At 34.4% G+C, this 23,244-nt stretch overlaps 1 long non-coding RNA gene across 9 annotated transcripts in view; it reads right to left on the reverse strand.

Annotated features, from left to right (window-relative positions):
- LOC119257267 (uncharacterized) overlaps positions 1-23,244 on the reverse strand; it is a 422,247-nt gene that overhangs the window by 168,527 nt on the left and 230,476 nt on the right. For 8 of the 9 annotated variants that reach the window (XR_008553798.1, XR_008553802.1, XR_008553795.1 and 5 more), the window contains one exon: positions 1,721-1,796. This is a non-coding gene — a long non-coding RNA (uncharacterized LOC119257267). Of the gene's footprint in view, positions 1-970; positions 1,146-1,720; positions 1,797-23,244 lie in introns of all 9 variants that reach the window. The other variant, XR_008553800.1, reaches the window with a different exon arrangement.

The raw sequence follows: 23,244 nt of genomic DNA on the forward strand, positions 1-23,244 counted from the left end.
TAAATATCCTTATGAGTGTAAATGGAGGTGGGAGTCAATGTTTCTACATTAGCAGGGATAGGGGTTTTATTCAGGAGGTAGAACAAATACATTTAAAATTTCGATATAAGATAAAGAAAAATTATGACTAGATCACAACTGATTATTCTATTTCTATGGGAAAAGTCAAATGAACAAATAAAACAAATAGATGTAATACCAAACCCTGGAGACAACAGAACAACAGAAATGAATATTCATATAGCAGGAGTCCATGGCAGAGTGGTTTAAAAATAATAGATATCTTTTAAAAATACACACCTAGTAATAGGATAACTAGAAGTCTATATAAAGGTTTGTAAAAAGAACATAAACTTAAACATCAATGGGTTTCATATATTTTTTGTTTGCAAGAATAACTATTCAAATCTGGTTCAGGTTTTAGAGAATGAGGAAAGAGACAAGACCAACAAGACTCTTATGAGTAATTGTGTTCCTCTGAAAACATTTATGACTAAGAAAGAATCCGAAGTGTGTAAACTTTAAAGCCAATGACACTTAGAATATTTTATAAAAATAAATACATGAAAACTGTACACTTCCTTCAAAATTTTCATTTTGATCACATCTGTTCTAAATTTGCAGAATTATGTTATATAAAAACTTTTTCTGTCATCAAAATCCTTGAAAAATTGATAAACCCCATGGGTGATCTCCACAGATAAAAGGAATATACACAAAATATACTGCCTATTACTTCTGAGAAATTACTGATTATTTTTTGTAAAGTTTACTCTTTGATCCCAGGTTAAGGAATACCCGTGTAAAGAATGGCCCTAACTAACTAAAGTGGTATTGACTAATGTTTTATGCAATTGACTAATGGAGAAAAAATCTAGTCCTTGCTACCATGTCACCATTCCTATGCATTGCTGTCCTGGGCACTGGATGAGGGTGGATGGCAATCAGGATGGACAGAGTATAGACCAACCTCATGTCTCTCCTCCAGAGATGTTCCAGAAATGACCTTAGAATTTTCTTCCCTTATTTTTCTCTCACTCTTTCAGCACTCTACCATTCATTGTCTGAGAAACCCTACAGAGAGATTCTTCTGAACAGCATGAGAAGTGAAATGAAGTCTCAAGCAACACATATGTGTCAAAGACCTATTACAGAAGACATAGCAAAATAAATAAATACATAGATAAATAAATAAGAAAATGACCCAAGGCATTATCTTATAAACAAAATAAGACAAACTTGTTTTTGCCAAATAACAAAGTCTTTTAAGTTTTAGATATATTTCAGTATTGAATGTCAATGTTGAATAGTTGGTAACCTAAAGTGATAAGCAATTTTTAAGAAATTGCAAAGTCTTTACTTGTTATTTTGTAAACCAGCATTATGATCCCAAATGTCATCCTAAGAAACTCTGTGGTATTAGGAGCACACATATGTTTGAACTCATCATATAATCTTGAATTCTCTCTAATTAAAAATTATAATTAAAAATCTTTTGCATGGGTCAAATACATTACCATGAACAAATATATTTTACAATAAGATCATCAAAATAAATTTGTAGAAGTGGAAACAGTCCAATTAAACTATGTTCCTATTCCACACATATGCCATAGTGGCCACCACAAGTCACTATTTTATATGTATTCAACTTACAACTGATAACTACTTAATGGAGCATTAGAAACTCAGTCCAGTGGTCTATTTGAAAGTCACTTACCATATAATATATTCCATCCTCGTCTCTGCTGGCATCATGACAGAGTTTTCTTTACCTTCAAAGTAGCAATATGCTCCTGAAAAACATTTTGATATTATAAGAGATTGCACTCATGCCTATTCATACAAATATTTCCCCCATAGGGTTAATTTTTAAATAATTTTTAATATTTATTAAAAGATTTAGGTCAAGCAATAACCAGAAAATAAGTAGATTGTCAAGCTCACTTGTTTTTTACTGAATGCTCTCAAGACATCAAAATTTGCAGATTCACCTTTGAAAAGTATTAAATTTGCATTTATTCTTTTGTCCTTAAGCTAACAGTAGGGAATTGTTATTTTTAAAGCACCTATTTGGGATGCTAAGAGGTCCTAATTAGGTAAATTAAACTATCAGCATTAAGTTTGAGAAATGAAGAGTCAGAACAGATACCTTTTTGATCTACAGATAATTAAGGAAGTGACAGAAAATTGTACATGTTGTGATTTTTGTTTCCTGCCTCAGCATAATAGGTTTGATAAAATCATTTTACTTTAGTCATTGTCCAAGCTTCTGCTCTGAGTGATTGGAGGGGATTCATTATTGTTAGAGACTCCCAGCTGTTTCTATCTTAAATTTTCTTGCCCATGTTATAAATGAATGAATGAATGAATGAAATAGAAATGGCTTTAACCTCTATGTTATCATCCCAAGGAGGAGCATGTTGTTTGCAGAATTGACTAAACAACAGAAAGCAAAGCAAATCACCATAACAGTAATAGTGGCAAGTTAGAGGGGATTCCTTTCAAATCTGTTCAACAAATCAGTATGTAATTAAGTAGTACTCTCACTTATAAGGGCCACAAAGATCAACTGAAAGATTTACAAACAAAGAAAGCAAAGGAGATATGTCTATGACTAGGGATAAAACACAAAACAATATTATTTATAAACATGAAAGTTCTTTATTTTTTAATTAATCAGGGTAGGCATCATTGAGGTAGAAGATGAACTGTACTTAAATGAAAAATCAGCATGTAGAAACATGGAAAGAGAGAGCAAGATGGGGAGGGTAATCCAGATTAAGAGAAGAGCATAGGTTAGGAAGCAGAGGGCAAAGTGTGATGGGAGAATACAATGAGTGAATTTAATCTCAGCCCAAGTCTGGGAGTAAAGGTAGGAGAAATAAAATGTTTATGTTTATGAGAAGGAATTAATGATTTTAGTTTGATGGCTCATTGAATTCAAAGTACCTAGCAGAAATTCAGATACAAATATTGGATATGTAACTAAATTAAAGGTAATAGTTGAGTCATGGGCATAAAGACAGTTAACAGAAGCTTTTGGAGCCTTTAAGAGAGACCAAGGTATTCATGGAATGGGGAGAGAATAAACCTATGGATGCCTTTAAAAAAAAAAATAAGGATTTAGAATGAGAAGAAACATTCTGTGAAGCAGTGGAGGAACTAAGAAATTATCTCAAATATCACATTCAAGATTAAGTATTCCATGAAAGAAAAAAGTGTCCAACATTGTTGAATGATGCACATAAGCAACAGATTTGACTATTAGAAAGTTATTTGTACTCTTTGTGGGAAGAGTTTTAGGGAGGTGATGGGGGTGGAGCCAAATTGACTGGAGTAAATCTGTCACTGCCCGAAACAGTCAAAATGAGTGGGATGTAGTGAAAAAGCAGGGAAGGAGAATTTTTCCAGAGAGAAAGGCACATTTGAAAATAGAGAAAAGGAAGGCAAATACATCAAAGAACTTTTAACATTAGCAATTTTAAATGTAGTATATTATTAACATGAGTCTCTGTGATAATCATTGAAGAGGGGCATCACCTGAGCTTAACACATCAGGGCAACAAACAATTAAATTTTAGCATCTCAAGTTATCTAGTGTTGCCTAACTTCTGATTACTAAGAAAGAAAACATATTAGTATCAGTGATTTAAAAAATATTTTCACATTTAAAAATGATAAAAGATCCATATACATGTCAACAGAGACAATACTATAAAACAATCTCATTGTACACTTTTTAAAGAAATAATGCAGGCCAATAAATCTGAAAAGAAGAGTAGACATTATCTGACTTTTTAAAATCTCTCCAAAATATATATTCTTGTTCCATAAAAGTAAAGATATGATTCAAGAAAGTGTTTGGAGAAACAAATACTTTCCACCAAAATAATCCTCATAAATTCTCCCAAGACTGTCAATGCATATCTCAAAGGATGTAATCACTGTTTACACATCAGACAGTCTGAAAGTTATTTCACAAAATAAATGGTTTAAGTTTTTATAAGTGTCAAAGTCATAAAAGACTGATGGGCAAAGAAAGACTGAGGAGATGTCAGATTGGATGAAACTACAGTGACTTGATTGGATCTTGGATCCAGAAAAAAGACCTTAGTGATATGGTTAAGCAAACTTGACTAGTTCCGTAAGTAAGTGAATAGAACTGCTTCAGTGTTAATTTCTAGTTTTAGTAATATTATGCCCTGATTATATAACATGTTAACATTCAGGAAAATGCTAACACCTATAAAGAATGACTATGATATATTTCAAGCTCTTTTATAAGTCTGAAATTATATAAAAATTTTTGAAAAAGACATAACTAGGGAAATAAATGGGGGAAAATCCAAATCTGGAGGGAATGAGAGTAAAAGTTGTCTATGTAGTTGTATGTAGCATTCTGCTTTTCCTTTTTTAATTTCAACCAGCTCAAAAGTGGTCAGAAATAAATGACTACAGAAAAATAAACAAAAATGCCCAGGACCTAAAGAAATTCTTGTTTACATGAGAGATAACCTGTGTGTACTTCAGTAAGTATGATAATGAGAAACTCAGAAACTGATTTTCAATCTGTGTTTTCATGAAATTTTCCTCATGTGAAAAAGATGATCCAGGTCAATTTTGAAGTTGCCATGTCATTCAGTTTTGAGTATTTATTCAGTGCAAGGCACTATTTACCCACAAGTGATTAAAGGGCTCTGATCATAAAAAGTATCTCATCAATGAAGATGGACTATGTAAGTTTTCAAGTAACTGTACTTCCAGAATATACTATAACAAAGAGGCAAGCAAAGTCCTCTTGAAACATAGAGAAAGGAAGAACCATCCCATTAGCTAGAAGAAACATGGACCAATAGTTTTCTACGATGGAGAAAACAAGGAAAGGTGTTATAAAAGTAGGAACATTTGAAAGCAGTAGAAGTTTCTGGTAATAATCGTTAAGGCATAAAGACAATTTTTGAAGAGGAAAAAGCCTAAGCAACATCATGGAATAGAAAATTACAGGGTTGTTTCCATAATTGAAACCAGGTAAATTGTGGAAGAGACCCAGGGTTAGAATTTCATTGAGTGATAGAATGTGAGTAAGACATGTATGCATTGCATGTAAATACTAAATCCTCTCATACTTAAGATCAGTTCTACTAAACACTGCTCAATACATTTCTTTCTCAAATTCAGCATATTTCCATAGAACCCAGAGTACAAACTAGACATTTTATTGCCTTTTCCAAAGTGGTACTGGCAAATTCCCAAGATACTATACCTTAAAATAATACTCTAAGTGCATTGTTCTGTATGTAGCCAATTACTATTTACTGCTCACTTCCAAATGGTCAATAATTCAGACTGCTCAATAGGACCCTAGACCAGCATCAAGCTGTCCAGTGAGACTTTACAAAACAGAAAACCTTTTTTGTTAATTGGTTATGGATTTCATTTTAGCAGCAATTGCTAAAGTATTTTAGCAGCATTTGCTACATGAACCATTAGTATCAGAATATGTTAATTGGTCTGATGTAAAAAAAAAAATAATACCTAAACAAGTAAGTTTGTTAAACATTAGGTTAAGAAAGGTTAATCATATTTCTTGATTGCAGGAGTTATCAGAGCCTTGAAAATGCTAACAAGAATTATGGCATTAAAGGAGGAAGAGAAGATGCTTTGTTAGAAAAATCCAATGGAAACCTACTGATACAAGTGTTCCAGAGAACATATGTTTGAAAACTACACCAGACACATCTTTGCTCAACTAATTTTAAGTCTATCACACACTCAATGGAATGGCTTAACCAAATTCCTGTGAGGAAAGTGTATGCCAGTGATTATTGCAATTTCAGCTTTATCAACCAATGCTATCTATCAGAAAATTTTTTCTTCTTGGGAAAACATCTCTTCCTTTCATGTGGAAATTAGTGGCAAAAAGAAGTCATGAACAGGTATTTTCACTTCTGCCAATTTCTCTGGGAGAAAACTATATTGTAAATGTGAAACCTGAATGTTACTCATCTTATAACACTATTAAATCCCTTGACATGTTTACAACATGGACACTAGAATAAATGAAACACTGTAATCAAAACATCCTGATTCTCTCAACCCATATGCTGAGATTTGCTCAAAATTTGAACTAAAATCATATAGGTTAAAATGCAACTTATTCAGGGATAGTCTTAGTAATACTAAGTTTGTGCATGTGTTCATTCTTTTCCTATTTAATGTCTTACATTCTTATACTGGGACTTTCAGAAGGTCCATCAGTCAGCACATGGGAGTTATATGGTACAATTTAGACATATGATTACGTTATAATCCTTAGCAGAATTTTCATTTTCTACTGGGAGTAAAAGTCTCTGCAATGATTAAAATACAGGAAACATGATACATTTTTCCAACAGATGAAAAGTAACCATTATGAGTGATACTACTTTTTCTTATAGGAATTTATAGTTAAATCTTCAAATAGCAAGAATGTATAGTTCTTTGAAAATAGTAATATTTATGTATCTGTATTTGGAATGGTAAGGCACTCATCAAAAAATTGGAACTGGATACCCACTATGCCCAGAGGCTGCTGGATAAGGTAGCTTTGTTGGCGCTGAGGAGGTGGCCTCAGCCCACCACCTGTGGGTGTTCTGCCTCCCTAGAGTCCAAAGACACACATCTGCCCTGTCCTGAGTGCAGGCCTGGCTTGGCAGTGGCCAGGCTTCCCCCCCTTTTATAACTGACTCCAGAATCTTAAATGGACCAATCAAGTTCAAGGTAAATTGACCGATCAGATTCAAACTAAATAAACCAATCAGGTTCAAGCTAAATAGAACAATCAGTTCTCCAGCTGTCACTCAATCCTGAGCTAATGAATTCATATTGAAAATTTAAAATGAGCTGATTGGTGTTAACTGGTGCTATCAGACCCTTAAGATTGAAAACAGCCCAATCAGGTTTGTAGGGTGGGGGGCCCTGAAGATAACACAAGGCAGAACAAAAGCAAGCTTGAGTCAGTTCGCAGCTGACTTTTGAGGAAGTATTCATCACACCACCTTCAAAGAAGGATTCTGCTCCCACCCTCTAAAGAAAGGAAGGAAGTCTGCAGTCAGCCTCCGAAGAAGTCAGTGAACAAGCAGTTGGCCTTCAAAGAGAGGGGAAGGATTCTTGTCTCATCCTCCAAAAAGAAGTCAGTCAGCAGCCAGCCTCTGAGTAGAAAATACCAGTCAGAGTTGTCTCCAAAGAGAGAAGGATTCATTGGACCACCAGTGAAGAAGGATTCTGCTCCAGACCGTCAAAGAAAGAGAAGCATTGAACAGAAGACCTCCATGGAATTCACCAGACCTCCGCAAACTTCTAGATGACTTCTAGACCTCCTCTTTAAATCTTCAGAGACCCAGCTGCTGCATATGCCTTCCAGCCCTACCTTTAACATTGCCTGCAAGGGTCCCCCACTGTAAGGTAAGTAAATAGTATCAGGATTTTCCGCCCTCCTGCCATTAGATTAAATGCATGCCTGATGGCAGACACCTGGAGTGGGGTGTAGGCATGCATAGGTGGGTACACCTGGGCTGAGACTGGGCTCATAGGGCAGTGTCTTGGGGGTGCCAGTGAAGCAGAACCACCAGAAGGAGATCAAGCGAGGGAACAGCACCACCAGAGAAGCAGAGGCCATGAAAGAAGGCCAGAGAGCCCAGAAAGAGTGAGGACTCATGGGGGCTGGGAGGCCTGCCAGCCTCCCGGCCCCTCCCGGGAGACCCCTGTCTGCCGTGAACCTGGTAAACTCAATAAAACCATGAAAAAGCCACCAAGGGCTCCAGGACTGCTCCTTTACCTCGTCTGCTCAAATCATCGAAAGATCCTGCTCCGTCCCCTCCTGCTGCTATACCCACCCTAAAAGTCTGATTGGGCTATTTTCAATCTCAGCCCAGGTCTTAAAGAGCTGATCACAGCCTCAGGTTCTCCTGTACCACCTTTTGGTGCTGATGATTCTGTTGCTGTCTGGTCCAGCATCCAGCTCAGTCTTCAGGCTGCTGCTGTGGGCTGTTCAGTGTCACCTCATCCTCCATGAGCAGCCTGTTTGGTACTTCTGGACACTGTGGACACTATCTGGGGTGGAACAGCCAGCCATTTGTGACCTTAGAAACTCTTTCCTTTACCACAATTTCCTGCTTGTAAAATAAACCCAGTTGTTGTTGGCCCCTGAGCCTGAGTGGTCTTGCAATTGTGCAAGCAGGTGAGAACTGACAGTGACCTGTCTCCCACCTGGGCACTGGCCCTTAGCACTGTTTGAAAACTCCTTTTGTACTGCTTCAAAATGGCTCTCTTTCCCCCTTTTCATTCCCAGAACAGGACTGACCAATTAAATTCAAAATCCAGAGAAATAAAAATTACTCTCAAGAATCATCTCCTTAGAAAAACAGTCTTGAGAACAATGTGAACATTGTTCAGGGTTGCAATATTCTGACAAGCAAACTACAGCGTTAAGAACATTTATCAATAGTGAAAATTTCATACCAAAGTATAAAGGAGGAACTAATATAAAAGCTACTTTTAGCATGACTAATTTGAGAAAGTTATAACAATTTAAAATATGTAAACCATCTTGAATGTTATTCAAACAGTAAGTGCCAAGTATTTAACATTATACGATTTTAAGATGTTAGGCATTTTTATTTTCATTGGTATGTGTAAAACATTCTCTTTTTAATGAAGGAACGTATTTTTTAAAGGCCATTAGTAGAATGAAAGGATGTATATTAAGTTTATGGAATTTTATAAACTAATATCCACACATAATTTCACTTATTGCAGGTTTAATTTTAATTTTAATAGATTATATTTGAGTCAACTGTCAGAGTGAAAAATTTAAGTCAAACAACAAAAATGCCAGTGTTTCTAAAAAAGACATTGAAAAGTCAAGCAAATAAAAAAATACAGAATAATCTTTCAGAAGTAGAATGCCTTGGGATAATATTTGAACAGTCAGCAATCAAAATGAAAAAGACGGGAGAGAAGAAAGAAAATAAGAAAAGCAAAGCAGATTAAAATATATACCTCCATGTAACACTTACATATATTATTTAATTTGTAGCTCAGCATGGCAGAGATAAGTTTAGATTTGATGTATAAATACTTCATGGTAAGACAGTAAGGTATTTGGGCAATTATGGATATGGTCTCAGACTGTTGTCATGAAGTACCCTAAAATACTAGGTGTTTTAAGAGAGGAAGGAGAATTTAAAAGGGGAAATGTAAATTTAGATTATATGTTCGTAACCTGGAGATAATAATAAATTACTCCTAGATAATTCTAGCTAGTACACGATTTACAGAAAACTTGTTTTGATACCACAAGTCCCTGTTTTTATTCTAGTCAGAAAGGTAACATTTGTTACATCACAATTTAAAACCAAGTCAATAAAAACAACTTTTAGCTACATTGCAAATATTTGTTGGAACACAGAGGAAATAATTTTCTTTGGTATAAGTTGATCCATCTGTTTTGGGTGGAGGAAAGCAGCTTCTAAGAATGCAAAAACACTAATTCAAAGGGATACATGCCCTCCTATGTTCATGGCAGCACTATTTACAAAAGCCAAGTACTGGAAGCAGCCTCAATGTACAATGACAGGGGAGCAGACAAAGATGTAACACATATCCATAATGGAGTGCTGTTCAGCGATTTGAAAAGACAAAATGCCTCCATTTGCGACAACATGGATGGAACTAGAGGGTATCATGCTAAATGAAATAATTCAGGAGAAAGACAAATATGGATTAATTCCAATCATATGTAGAATATATGCACACAAAACAAAAAAACAGACAAAACTAAACCAGACTATACTCTAGAAATCTGACTGTAGAATTGAGCCAGTCAAAGGGGTTGGGAGAAGGAAAAGAGCAAAGGAGGGAATGAGGCCAAAAGGAATATGACAGAGGATTATAGATGCTTTAGTGGTGGGTGTGGTGTAGTAACATACATCTGAAGCAGTTTGGAGGAATGTCCTAATGTACATTTTTTAAACCAATGTTCCTTCAATAAAAAATGATCTAATTTTTTAAATAGCAGAAAATTTTAAAGAACTAATCCTCTATCACTGGATATCTTTTAAGACAGAAAGGAATCTTTTACTTAAAAAATTGTATTTGTATTTACTAACCTTCAAAAATGATTTATAATTTGATATTGAGTTTACTTCAAGCTCTCACAAGTTAGCTATTTATTTATTGGGGGGAAATTAGTTAATTAAATTAGTATATTTTATTACAGATTAATAAAAATACCATGTATACCTTGGATTAATATTATTTCCAATATCAGGAACTAAAACAGTTTGTTAAACATTATTCCTAAATCAAAAATACTCAGAAAATATAAATCATTAATTGATCTAAAAGGCATCTTAGAGAAAAAAATGATCATACACTATTAGTGTTAACTTTCACCTAATTCAAAGTTTTCAATTGTATGTAGCCAAAATCATGATGGGGGAGGGAATAAAAAGAAACTTTAAACTTTTCTCCACTGCTATACTTTTTAGAGTTATCATCCTTAAAACTCATTAAATTTTTCCTTGCAATGTATAAAACAGTGATCATTTCAATTTGAATGAATTCTTCTCATTGGCATAATATAAATGGGCATTTAGGGACCAGGCTAGGATTTGCAAACAATAAAAATGGCAGATTTTCTCATGTTGAAATCAAAGCAAACATCATTTTTATAATGCTGGGAACCCAAAGTTCAAGACGTAAGTCAAAATGTCCACGTGATATTATCTGTCATTCATTTCTTTCAATATCTCTTTTCTCTCTTTTCTGGGACATGGCAATAATCAGACCTAAGCATCAGAGTGCAGTCTACTTTAAACACTCTGTCTTATTCTAATTTTTCTTTTTAAGGCAAATTATCCCTACTTATACATAAATAAACACAATTTGGAATAGAAAAGTCTAACCACAAAGAATAACTATGACCTCTGGTTTAGAAATTAGAACTTAACTGAAATATTTATTCATCAACAAAAGTTACCTCTCAAGAGCAAGCAGAACTATTTAACACAACGGAAAAATAAGTTTAAAGATAAAAAGTTTGTTTAGAACAATGTTTTACTTCACAAATTTCATGTTGACTTACTTAGCACAATAAACTTGGTATAATTCACTGGGTATCATCTAGGTTTGGATTATGTTCTTAGATGTAAAATATTTACAACAGTGCTTGATTTGTATTAAAACATTTTTGTTATTTTATGACATAATAACTGAAGGCATTTTGATAAAATTGAAAAAGTTAAATTTGTACTTATGGTAGAGTTTCAAAAAGTTAAACTATCTGAAAACACATTTACATGGACATGAATTATCCAGATATCGAAGTCATGTACTCTATGGTTATTTTCTAAGTGATGTGGGAAGATTTTTCAATTAGTTCCAGATCAACAAGGGTAGAGATAGACTCATTTATCTTTTAATGGGGGTGGGGAGTAGTGATAAAGTCACATTGCTAAAAGCAGGTGGGGAGGGAGATGTTGTGGCCATTTTTGAATGGCCACAGAAAGGAAGACATAAGAAACTCATTATAACAGTGACTTCCAAAGGAGAGGTCAGACACAGGTGTGAGATGGGATAAGCGGAAGATGGGAGAGAGATATGTAACTTTTTGTATTCTTTAAAAACTATTTTAATGAATTCATGTTTTCTTTGAAAAGTAATACAAATATGGATTAAATACACACATTTTTCCTTTGGGCGTGAGAACATAAAAGGGGCTTTCCCTCCCATTTTTAAGGCAGATTGTGAAGAACACCCTCTCATGTCCATTGTACTTCTGCCCCATGATCCAACAGCCACTGTAAAGAATTAGAAAGCTCTGAAAAGGAGGCAGATTTTTTTTTCCCAGTAGCTAATAGGAATCAAAGACACCGAACATACAACAAAATAGAAATGTTTCAAATGATTGCACTCAGAGGAAATTTTCTGCAGTAAATATACAAATACATTCACTTTTAGACAAGGAGTCAGTTCCCTGGAAATTACTATAGGATGAGAACTGGCAATGGACATAGAGATCAGGTAGGAACACTGAAATAAGAAAATGAGATACAGGAAACAGTGCCTAGTGCGTGTGTGCAAGCAGGTGAGCTTCTCCTGGCTAAATGTTTCATCACTAACCTAAATGGAGGAATTAGAAAACATCAGAACCATACGGAAGTTTTAAATTAGTAGTTAATGGTTAATTATGGTTAATTATGTAGTTTTAAATTGATGGCAGTTAGAGAAATTTCATGTATGTTTCAATGAACTATTTGGAAAACTTTATTTTTAAATTTGTTTTAAATAAGGTAACATGGGTTTACAACACTGTCTGTGATTCAGAAATATAGGATCCCATTTTTTCAGAAAAATTCAGATAACTTAGTCCATAGCATCTTTTCAATTTTTTTTTTCTGTTTTTTGCACACAAAACCCACCTCAATGATGTTTTCTACACCGGGGTTCAAAATATTCAGACAAAATAAACAAAATTCATTCACAGATGCTGAGGGAACAAATGTCATTCCTAGACAGATATGCCACGAATTTTACTAGAACTGCTAATTCAACAATCCTTCAGCAAATGTATGTCTTTATGGCCTTCATCAAACAATATCACCAGAAGAAGTTTTTGCTAATCAGGTTGGGGGAATTAAGGTATATATTCTCTGAAATACACATAAGTAAGTTTAAAATGTACTCTCCTGGAAATGCAAAGTGTCTGTAGCTATGAAGAAAGAAAACCCATAGAGATCTCTTGAAATCCTTGACAAGTGTTTTGCAAAAATAACTATTCGATGAACGATCATCTTGTGCTTGGAGGAGGGAGACAAAACAGAAATGAGATATAAACCAAGAGAAAGCAATAGGAAAGTAATAATGAAGAGAACAATGATATTTCATGAAAAGTATTGAAAATTCATAGTATCAGGAGGTAGCACAGAAATGTCTGCTCTGGGTTGCATTCATAAGGTAAAAAGACAGGTCTGCTGAAGCCTAGTGAAAGGGAGATCTTCCTGCCCTGGGCCTTCACACATACTTCCAGGAAGCTTAAATATAACTCCTTTCTGTAAAGAATCCTGCAACTTGCCCAAGAGAGTTAATGGCTCTTGTTCAATATTTTCAAGAATTTGGGTCATATGTCTGGATTATAATTATTTCTTTCTCCAAAGTGGAATGTGATTTATCTGAGGTTAGAACAATTACTTGAGTCATCTTGGTATTTCCTGGGTATGACAACAGTGTCTATAATATAGGATTCATACAAGTCTTTCCCTTTGATTGTTCAGCAAAGATTATTTATCCAGACTCTCAGTAGTTCTTAACATTACAGTCTTTGTTCTTATGTGTATTACAACTATTTTAGGCTACATTTGAATAAACATGTTCACGGGAACTTTATTTTCTGTTTCCTAATCAGTGGAAGAACCCATAATTTACCTATAAATTTTATTCCATTATTTCTAGTCCACTTTCTCATTTTATATAACAGGTTCTCTCCATGCTTGGAATTAACATAGGATCATCATACTCTCTCTTGTCTCTTATTAATCTTTTAAACTTTCCAGTTTCTAGTTCTGAGGTAACAAAATAAAACAGTGTAGTAGAGTTATTGCTAAACCTTCGAACGTCAGAAAAGGGCCATCCTTTCAAAAACTGAAGTGATGCTGAACTAAACAGGCAGATTGCTATAATTCTGTGATTGGATCAGAAATGTTACTAAAAGTTAGCCTTTGGTAGAGGAGGCTAAAAATAGCTGCTAACTTAACTGAATCACAAATGAACACATACCTCTATAATTGTGTAATAGAGCGTGTATCTATACATACCTATGTTTTCACATCCATGTTGCTTGGTTTAACACATAGAGCATGCAAAATTGTATAAAAAAGTCACAAAGATGCCAAAGTATGAGCAGGTCTTCCATGTTTACAAACGATTCTCTTATAGTTAGCCCGTGCTAGTGTGAGACGTCTTGGATTAAAGCATAATGTTGGGTCACCAGCTTGGAAGGACATTTTAAGTCTTTGGTAGGGTGAAAATAACGAGAATATTTTCTTCAAAAAAAAAAAAAAGTCAAAAGCATAGTCAGGGCTTGGTCTAGTGGAAGATTGTTGTTTTTTTTTTTTTTAAATTTTTTATTTTTGACTCAGATTGAGGCTAGGGTGGATGGAAAGTGGCAAAAGGCTCAAGAGGTCCTTGACAGTTGACACTGCTTCTTTTGGACACTGCTTCTTTCTTTTGGACACTGTGGCTTTCTCAGAGGTGGTGAGGGAGGAAACCCACTAAAGGGTAGGAATGGGAAAGCAGTCGAGTCCTGCAAACCCAGGGCGCCTCAGATGTGGGGCTGGCGGGCTGCCATCTGCGGGCCCCAGGGTTACAGCATTGGAGTGCCAATCCCCATCTGTGAGCAAGCTCAGAAAGCTCAGCTGGTGAAGGCTATGACAGGATGGCAGTGCCATTCAAATGGCAACATCCTGAGGTTTTGCCCATGGGTGTTAAATAAAGAAGGAAAAGTTCTCTCTCCTCTGTTTACCACATTTTTTTGTACTTAAAATAACCAGTCTATTCATTCTCAAAGCTAATGACTTAAGGCAGTTATAAACAAAGTATCTGTTTAAAATTCAGAGTTTAGTCTGAATGACCAGGGGGCAACCTTATTTAGCAGCACAAATTATGTCTAAGTATGGAAATAAACAGGTGGTCAGGGTAGAAAATTATACTGAAAGATCTTTTTCCTTTGGCTGACAGAGCTGCTTCTTTGGAAGTGAGAGGGAGCTGGTCAGTTATCAGGGAAAAGGTTGTTTAAGGAGAATAAGGAGACAGGGACAATGAAATGCATTTTGGAGCTGAAGAACTGTCTAGTCTCTACTCCACTAAATTCTGAGTTGTTCGTTACTTTATATTCCAATAAAATAAAAATTTTAAATGTGAATATGGATCTTGGTGCTGATAATGTAACATTTGGCTAGAAAGTATTGATGGGACCAGGTTACTTTACACAGCTAATATTTGCTATCAAGAGAATATAGGACAAGTTATCTAAGTCTTAGATTCCTTTGCCTCCTCTAGGAAATGTGTTAAGAGGATGATGCTAACCACTAATGGAATTTAGGAGGCATTGATAAAAGCACACAACGTGATACAATGCATATATACTGTTATTTGGGGGGAGAATTTTATTCTAATAAAACCATTTGGAATGTTCAGTGAATAATGAGCTTAACTCTAAAGGAGTTATCAGCACTTGGAAAAGGAAAAGAATGAATAATTTAGATCACAATATTAAGTAGAGGTGACACATAACCCAAGGTGAGTATGATTTAGCAATGTCTGGTATAGTGTGTTTTATTGCTGCTATAACTTTCAAGAAGATGAATGTGACACATATATACAATATGAGCTTCCAGCCTCATGTCTATTTTAGAGATTAAAAAATACAAGTTCTCTGACCTCAATTTTATCAAATGTCATGCTGTCACAGAGAGGGTTCAGGATATGAATGGTTTGGTTGCCTGGAGTAAAGAATTGATATAACCAACAAATAAGTTAGGGTTTAGTAAGAACACAAGTTGAAATCAGAGGCTGGGGTTTGTGGAAGATGTTTATCACTTATAAGTAAGGCAGAGCATCAAACTGAGGACAATAGAATACAGCCAGAGTTCCAAGAAGATTCCATGCCAAGTTAAGGGTCAGAAAGCAAATTACCATCAAAGAAGCTTTGTATGTCCCCAGATTTTTGACACAACTAGTTTCTGATCATCACCAATTAAAAGAAAATCCCAAACTGTATTACCAAGCAAGAATAGAACATTATGATTCCTCTACATGATTCCAAAGTTTCTACCATTACTAGCTTATAGGAACTTCTGCAATAGATAAACTCTTCTACTAACCCACTGTACCTTAAACATACATCATCCCTAATGGCATCACTGAGCATCCTATCAATCCAGGATCTCACATTGGAATTCCCTTCTCCCTTCTTCCAAATGTCTACTGTTCTGCACTTGCTAACACAACCAAATACATCTTCCTCTGCAATGTTTCCTTCAACGCATATGTCAATCTCCTACTAAACATCTCTTGATGACTTCCAGTGGTTCTTGGGATGTACTTCCATCTCATCCACATTTCTCCCACATGACATTCAAGGTTCTTTGTGATATAGCTCTTGCCTTTAACCACATTTTCTAGTGCATTTTGCAATTAATCATAATTATAATTATTAGACAATGGGTCAAAATGATTCAGACAGACATGAAACTTGCACTGTAGTGGGAGAGATGGCACAAATGTGCAAATATATTGAGAAGATAATTTCTGCTATAGAACGGGTTTTAAACAGGGCAGTATTCCAAATAAATTTGAAAATAGAGAAAAATTGTGTCAGTTGGAAAGTAAGAATAAAGAGTTCCAAGTATGAGAATAAAGTATGCAGAAGTCCCTGCAGGTACAGATGATCTAATGTCAAGAGAAGGAATTATTTTTATAGCAGAAAAAATTTTTGTTGCATAAGATTTAAAACAAAGTGGGGGGAGGGAAGTGACCCATATAAAAATGAGTAAAAATTCAAGGTAGAATAAGGAGTTCACATTATATGGCAATAGTAATAGAACATCAAATGGGCACATAACAATAACATAGCAAGTGGGATTGAAGTTCCAGGTCAATACAACACAATTGATTTTTTGCTGAAACAGTACTGGGAAATAATATCAGAACTACAGGTTTACAATGTGGATGCTACATAGAAATATTCATATTTATGTTAAGTATTTTGTATATTATTTATAAAATGCCCTATCATATGATACGTTCTGTTATTCTCACTTTAAGATTGTTTTTATAAAGCATCACAACTTAATAATGCCTTCAGCTATTCTTAAATAGACATTATCTAGTTGAAATCCCTGATAATTTCAGTCAACATCATACCCAAGTAAGATAATTTAATAGTGGTGTTTTAAAAGGCCTTCTTTTGGTATAGAAGTAACTTGTTAGTTACCTAGACTTGGGGTAATCTAGTGTTGTCCTATGTAGCTAATACATGGCCACATGCACAAACACATGTAAATATCCATAGATTAAAGCCAACAGTGTAGTTTTGAATGAGTGAGCAAATACAGATGTCAAGAGAGCAGAGATAGAAATAGAGAGAAGAGAATGTGACAAGAACTTTTCCATAAACCACTGTAATTGTAAGATGTGCAGCAGTTCCCGGGTGAGCACTCATTTCTCCACTGGGATTGGGTGTCACACATCATCGTCAAGAACAGGTGTTGGCATTGCTTATAACTCATTCATCATCAGGCCACAGCAGTGTTGACATATGCTATGTTCATGCTAATCGTGTTTGTTTTTACAATCAATGTTGATCTGCCCTTCATCATGCCAAAGAGACAAATGTTAGCGGAGGAGAAACAATCCGGACATCATGTTATTTACTTACCCAGGCTCATGCTCAACTTCCGCCTGCCCCCAGGCAAATTCCCATGCCTGAGAGCTACAGATTCTCAAAGAATTCGACTGCAAGATTTGAGATAATTTAAAAGTAGAAAGGAAGCATTTTTCAAGAATTATAGCTGACATGAACTATTGGCGAACTCCTGTTGAAACACTTGAATTCTGATATTGATTGCATCACAGATTTAAATATAGATCACTGAATCAATGGCATTCTATTTAACAGAGACTATTTAGAGATTAGGATTTGAAGACAATAAAATTTGAATTATGGACAGGCAGTCTTGCTATTCAATTGTTAAGGTATAAAATCAAAAGAAAGTGTTCAGCAGTTTAGCAAATCCAGGAAGCATATAATCAGATCTATAAAGCAATATGTCACTAGTGTTCACTGATTAGGCTTTGAGTGATTCATGAAAATGCTCAAATACAGAATAGTCCCTGAACAGGATAGCCAGATACTGGTTTTCATTAAATTTATCTCTTGTATTCATTTTTACAAATGAAAATTTATTAATGAAGTACTTTAGTCTAATTTGCTATTTGCATACCAACAGCTTGTTATTTAATAGATTTCCTAAAATATTTAGAACAATTTTCTTGTTAAATGTTTACCTTTTTTTTTTTTTTTTAATGATGTGGGCCGGAGATTAGCTAAGTATAAGCAAGTTACAATGCAAACTTATTGCAAACATAAATAAATGGGGGGATAAAAAATTGAGCCTGTACAGCTAATTAATTTTAACAGTGAGATAAGCTGTTACTACTGTCTTAAGTTTTTGTTTTTGTTTTTGTTTTCCAATTGTTGTTTGGTGTGTACTGTGATGAGGGCTTCGTTTTATCTCCTTTCACATTTATTTTTTTTCACAGTCTTTCTCATGCTATTTTTTTCATTTGCGTTCTGGCTGGGATTCCACTCTTTGTGGCTTTCTCATTTGATTTCAGGTCTCTGGTTGTAGACAGTTTAGTTTCTTGTTACTCTTTTTGTCTTTCCTGTGCACAGGGATAATTTGTTCTTGAGATAGAGAACTGTTTATTTAATGAACTCCTGGTATCTTGAACTTTCCCTTTTCTGTTCAATTTCCCCAATTATTTCCTACTTTTATACTCTAATTTTATTAGAATCTTCTTTCTTAAATATACTTATTTTTAATCTGTTTACCCTCTGACAAGATCTTGAATCTTGTCATATTTGCACAAGATATTATGGATATTAAAATTATTTTTCACTTTTGTCCACATGGTAAGTTAATCATTTAAACAGAGTATTTATTTTAGGTTATCCAACCACTTATTATGATGACTCAAATTTTACTGTGAGGTTGAACTGTCAGTGAGACTGCCTGGACTGTGATTAAAAGCACACAGACTTTGGAGACATATTATTCATGTTCAAAGTCTGGGTCTTCCATTACCAAATATGCATCCTGTGGTATATTACTTAACACCCTAAGTCTCAGTGGCCTGATCTGCAAAATGGAGGTGATACTATAATTATGGTGTTGTGAAGATAAAGTTAGTTAATATATGTAAATCACTGAAAGCAGTGCCAGAAACATGATTTTATTGTATTTACTTTGAATTTTCTGACTTACCAACTTTATTGTTCTTGCAGCTGTATCCTGGAGTGAACTATACGTAAAATGTGTGTGTGTGTGCACATACACACCAACATATGTTACCCATGCATTTAGGAATCCAGATACTCTCCTAAGTTTCAGGGGAGCCTCTGTTTATAATGCAATACTTCACCTTAATTCTGCCTGTAGGTGATTTACTTGCCTTTCCAGAGACCTGAGTTTTGTTTAATGATCCTCAGTGCTTTCTGGGAAGATCACTGATGCTAACAGGGAAGAGAAACATGGAGTAATGGGCAGTAACCCAAGATAGTATGTCTCTGGCCCGTTATCCATCTTTCAGTGGGCTCAGTAAAATTTTCCAACTTCCAAAAGAGAAAATTGCCCAACAACAGCAATGTTGTTTGAAGAGGAAAATGATAATATATGAAGTACATGATCATTCACCCTTCATACATGTTCAGATACCAAGGAATTCAGGCTGATTGTAACTCTTGTTCAATCAGTTTTTTTATGAAATTTTAAATTAAAACTTATCTATACATACCATAAATCTTTATATAAATGTTAGAATATGCATGTAATCAGCAGCCACCTAATTCTCTGCAGGACAGTCATGCCCAAATTAAACCTGAATAACTAACAGTCTATACTTCATACTGTTTCTGATTACCAATACAGGAAAAAAGTTAAATTTAAATGAAATGAAAAAATAAGTTATGTTGTGAAGTTCAAAGTGAGGCATTTTATTCTACTTTTTTGAATTAAATCAAACTCCCTGCCTTTAGCAATCTTAACACAAATCACATTATATGACAATGACTTGGGCCTCTTCACTCTGCATGTACAGCAAAAACTGTACTAAATTAATAAGTAAATAATAATTTTAGCTGTTACCTTATTCTGTTATTTCTCAAGTTCATTTAACTTCATAAGACTTTAATATCTCTGAAAACATGGAACTATGATTAGTTAGTCCCCATAATCTAGAGTGATAGATACTTAATTTTTATTCATCAGATGGATGAGAGAACAATAGTATGCTGGCCCTCAGATATCAATAGTTCCCACTAACTTTGCATTAAAGATGAAAGTGAACATGAACTAGTCATGTTCACTAGTGAAAACACCTTTTATTTTTGTATTGGCCTTTTTTGTTACATTAAGCTTTGCCTTCGTGAAACCTACTGCATATTTTCACATTATTCTATATTTACAAAGCATACAAATATGAGGTATGTTTTGACATTTTAGAAGAAATCCAGTTGTAAAAATGTTCCTTTGTAACAATTGTAAACTGAATTTGATCTGAATTAATTGAAGGTTTAATCTATAAAAACTTTGGAAGCCTACTTATGACTTTGGTTTAATGTGCTTGATGTTACTTCTTTCCTAACTCCTTTCTGAGAGTTCCCATATTTCTTAGTAGGTTGAAGAGAGAGGACTGAGTGATCTGAAAGTGATATAACATCTTGTAGAAATAGAAACAGTCACTTGTCAGTTCATTGTTTTCTATTCGGCAAATATGACATTGTTTACAACAGTATTCGGACACTTGCTGGGCTAAGAATAACGATATATTTTTCTCATTTTCATTTTCTTCTTTTTAATAAATATGTAAAATAATTTATAAAATAGGGTTTATATTGGTTTTATCTGAAAATAAGTTTCTCTTCCTTAGGTTGCTTTATGTTTATAATTTTTATTACTCACTTCTGTTTGCTTCCCCTTTGGCTCACAATCACAGATTTATGAAATGGGCCCATCCATCCAATGTAAGTAGGAAATAAAGATGACTTAGTTTTAAATCTACACCATTTTTGATGTTCACTACAAATCTCTACAAATAAGGAAGCACAATTTTCCCAAAGATGGACGAAAGAGAAGGTTGTGACTACTTATAAATTCATGGTGTGCATTATTCATTTATATTTTAACTATCAAATACTGCAATCTGTCATCTCACAAAGACAAAAAAGACCAGATTAAAATAGAAATAAAAAATTGTTTCATTTTGTGTTTTTTTTTTTTTGTTAAAGAGGGAGACAGTATATTTTCTCACAAGTTTCAAGTTTTATCTTTAATAAATATGATTTCTATATGGGTAATATCTCTACTTATCAATAAATATCATGAATGATACCTTCCAGTTATGATTTAAGCATCAATATGTTATAGAAAGCAAAATAATACATATAAAATTATCTAATATTGAACTGTCATATACAATACTACAGAGTGTTGGGAGACAAAAAGTTAACAAACATCACAAAAGACTTGGGGCAAAGGTCAAAGAAAACATATTTCCTTAGAAGGAAAAAAAGCTCAAGATTTTGAATATCAGATTGATTAGAGAGAACAGGAAAAACAAGACTAAACTATAAGAAAACAAGCAAGATATCAGAAAAAGTAAATAAGTAAATAAGATTGTTTTTGAACTCTCTTAAGGGTCTATGTCTTCATCTTATTTTATCCTATCTCCAAAGGCAAAATTTTTTATCTCTGAACACCTTACTAAGTTGCAGAAAAAGGAATATTGTATTTTTAAAAAATCTTTTTGGGTGATTTGGTGATAATTGTATTAAGGTGACTGTACCTGGAACCTGGGGATGTGGGGTAGGTGAGAACATATGTTTACAAAATACTAACAATGATGTAAATCAACAGTATTTCAATAACTTTTTAAATTAAAAAAATCCTTATGTATATTGTATTCTTCAAATTTAAAGATCAACAAATATATTAGAATAGAAAATTTGTCTCCTGCAAATATTCAAATAAATTTGTACAACTAAACTATTTGCCCATGTTCTCATTTGTTTTCAACATGGGAAAATATTCACTGATCAACACTTCCTTGCTAACTGCTCTTATTTCCTCCACTATATGTGTTGCAATAAAATAAAAATTATCAAAGTAAATCTTAGAGATCAGGAAAAAAATGAATTTGGTCACAGCGAGTAGAATAACATTTTGTTCAAGAAAACTTAGATGGAAAATGTAGATAGACAGATACAGTTATACATATGTGTATACGTGTGTGTGTGTGTGTGTGTGTGTTGTGTGAAAACAGAAATCAGTGGGACAAGGATCTCTCTAGTGGCACAGGGGTTAAAGACACAGCACTCTCAAGCTATTGCCAGCCACTGCAGCACAGTTCAATCCCGGCCAGGGAGCTACCCACGTGATGTGGCAGACCTCCCCTGACTTGCCCACTGCTCCCCTCAGCAGTGTATTTCAGTCAATCCGCCTGTTCTGTTCTCCACTCTGTCTGTAGTGAATCCTCTCACCCCCCCCCACACACACCTTGGCCTATACCCCAGTTCTTGTATGCATAAATAAATAAATCTTTAAAAAAAAAGAAATCAGTGGGACAAACTTTGGTGGATGTCACAAACATACTCAAAGGAAAAAGAAGGAATGGAGAGGAAGAAAGAGGAAGAAGAAGGAGAAGGGAGAAATAAAACTATATTTCATCAGACCCCACTTTCCCAGTACATATTTGGAATAACTAGACATCTTTATAAAAATTAAGTTGAAATCCTTACTACTTTGATCTACGGTCTCTTAAAGTTTACCACACAGCTAGAGTCCTTGTTATGTGGCATATCAATCATTTAAAGAATGACCTACAATAAAATACATCTAGGAATTTAAAATGCCATGAATCACAAAATTTTATGAAATTTAGAATTACTAGTATCAAATGAAAAATATTTTTGATATTTAGCTATAAAATCTTCTCATTTCCCCAATATTAATGTACATATTAAATACTTAAATGTAAATATTGAATTAAATTTTGGGAAATCCATGTTACATTTAGGAAACAGCCAACGAAATCTGCTTTCTCATGTATTGTTTGATTCTGTTGTTCTTGCACTTTTAATATCACTTATGGTAAAGTGCAGATCTTATATTTCTTTCTGTCATTATATTATCTGATGTCTTTGAAACTAAAAATCACATTTCTTTGATGCTGCAGTTAATCTCTTTTCCCAAAGCTTTTGCTTGGATAGGATAGGAGAATCAAACTGAAATAATCTTAAGAAAAAATTAAAAGCAAAAACCAGGGTACAGCCAAAAATAACGTAAGCAGATCCTCCTGCACTCAATCTTCCTTAAGTGTTCTGCCAGGGTACTCTCAATGTGTATATTCAATTACTATCAAGGG

This window comes from Talpa occidentalis, unplaced genomic scaffold (assembly GCF_014898055.3).
Source record: "Talpa occidentalis isolate TD23 unplaced genomic scaffold, MPIMG_talOcc4v2.1 talOcc4.4, whole genome shotgun sequence".
NCBI classification, from domain to species: domain Eukaryota; kingdom Metazoa; phylum Chordata; class Mammalia; order Eulipotyphla; family Talpidae; genus Talpa; species Talpa occidentalis.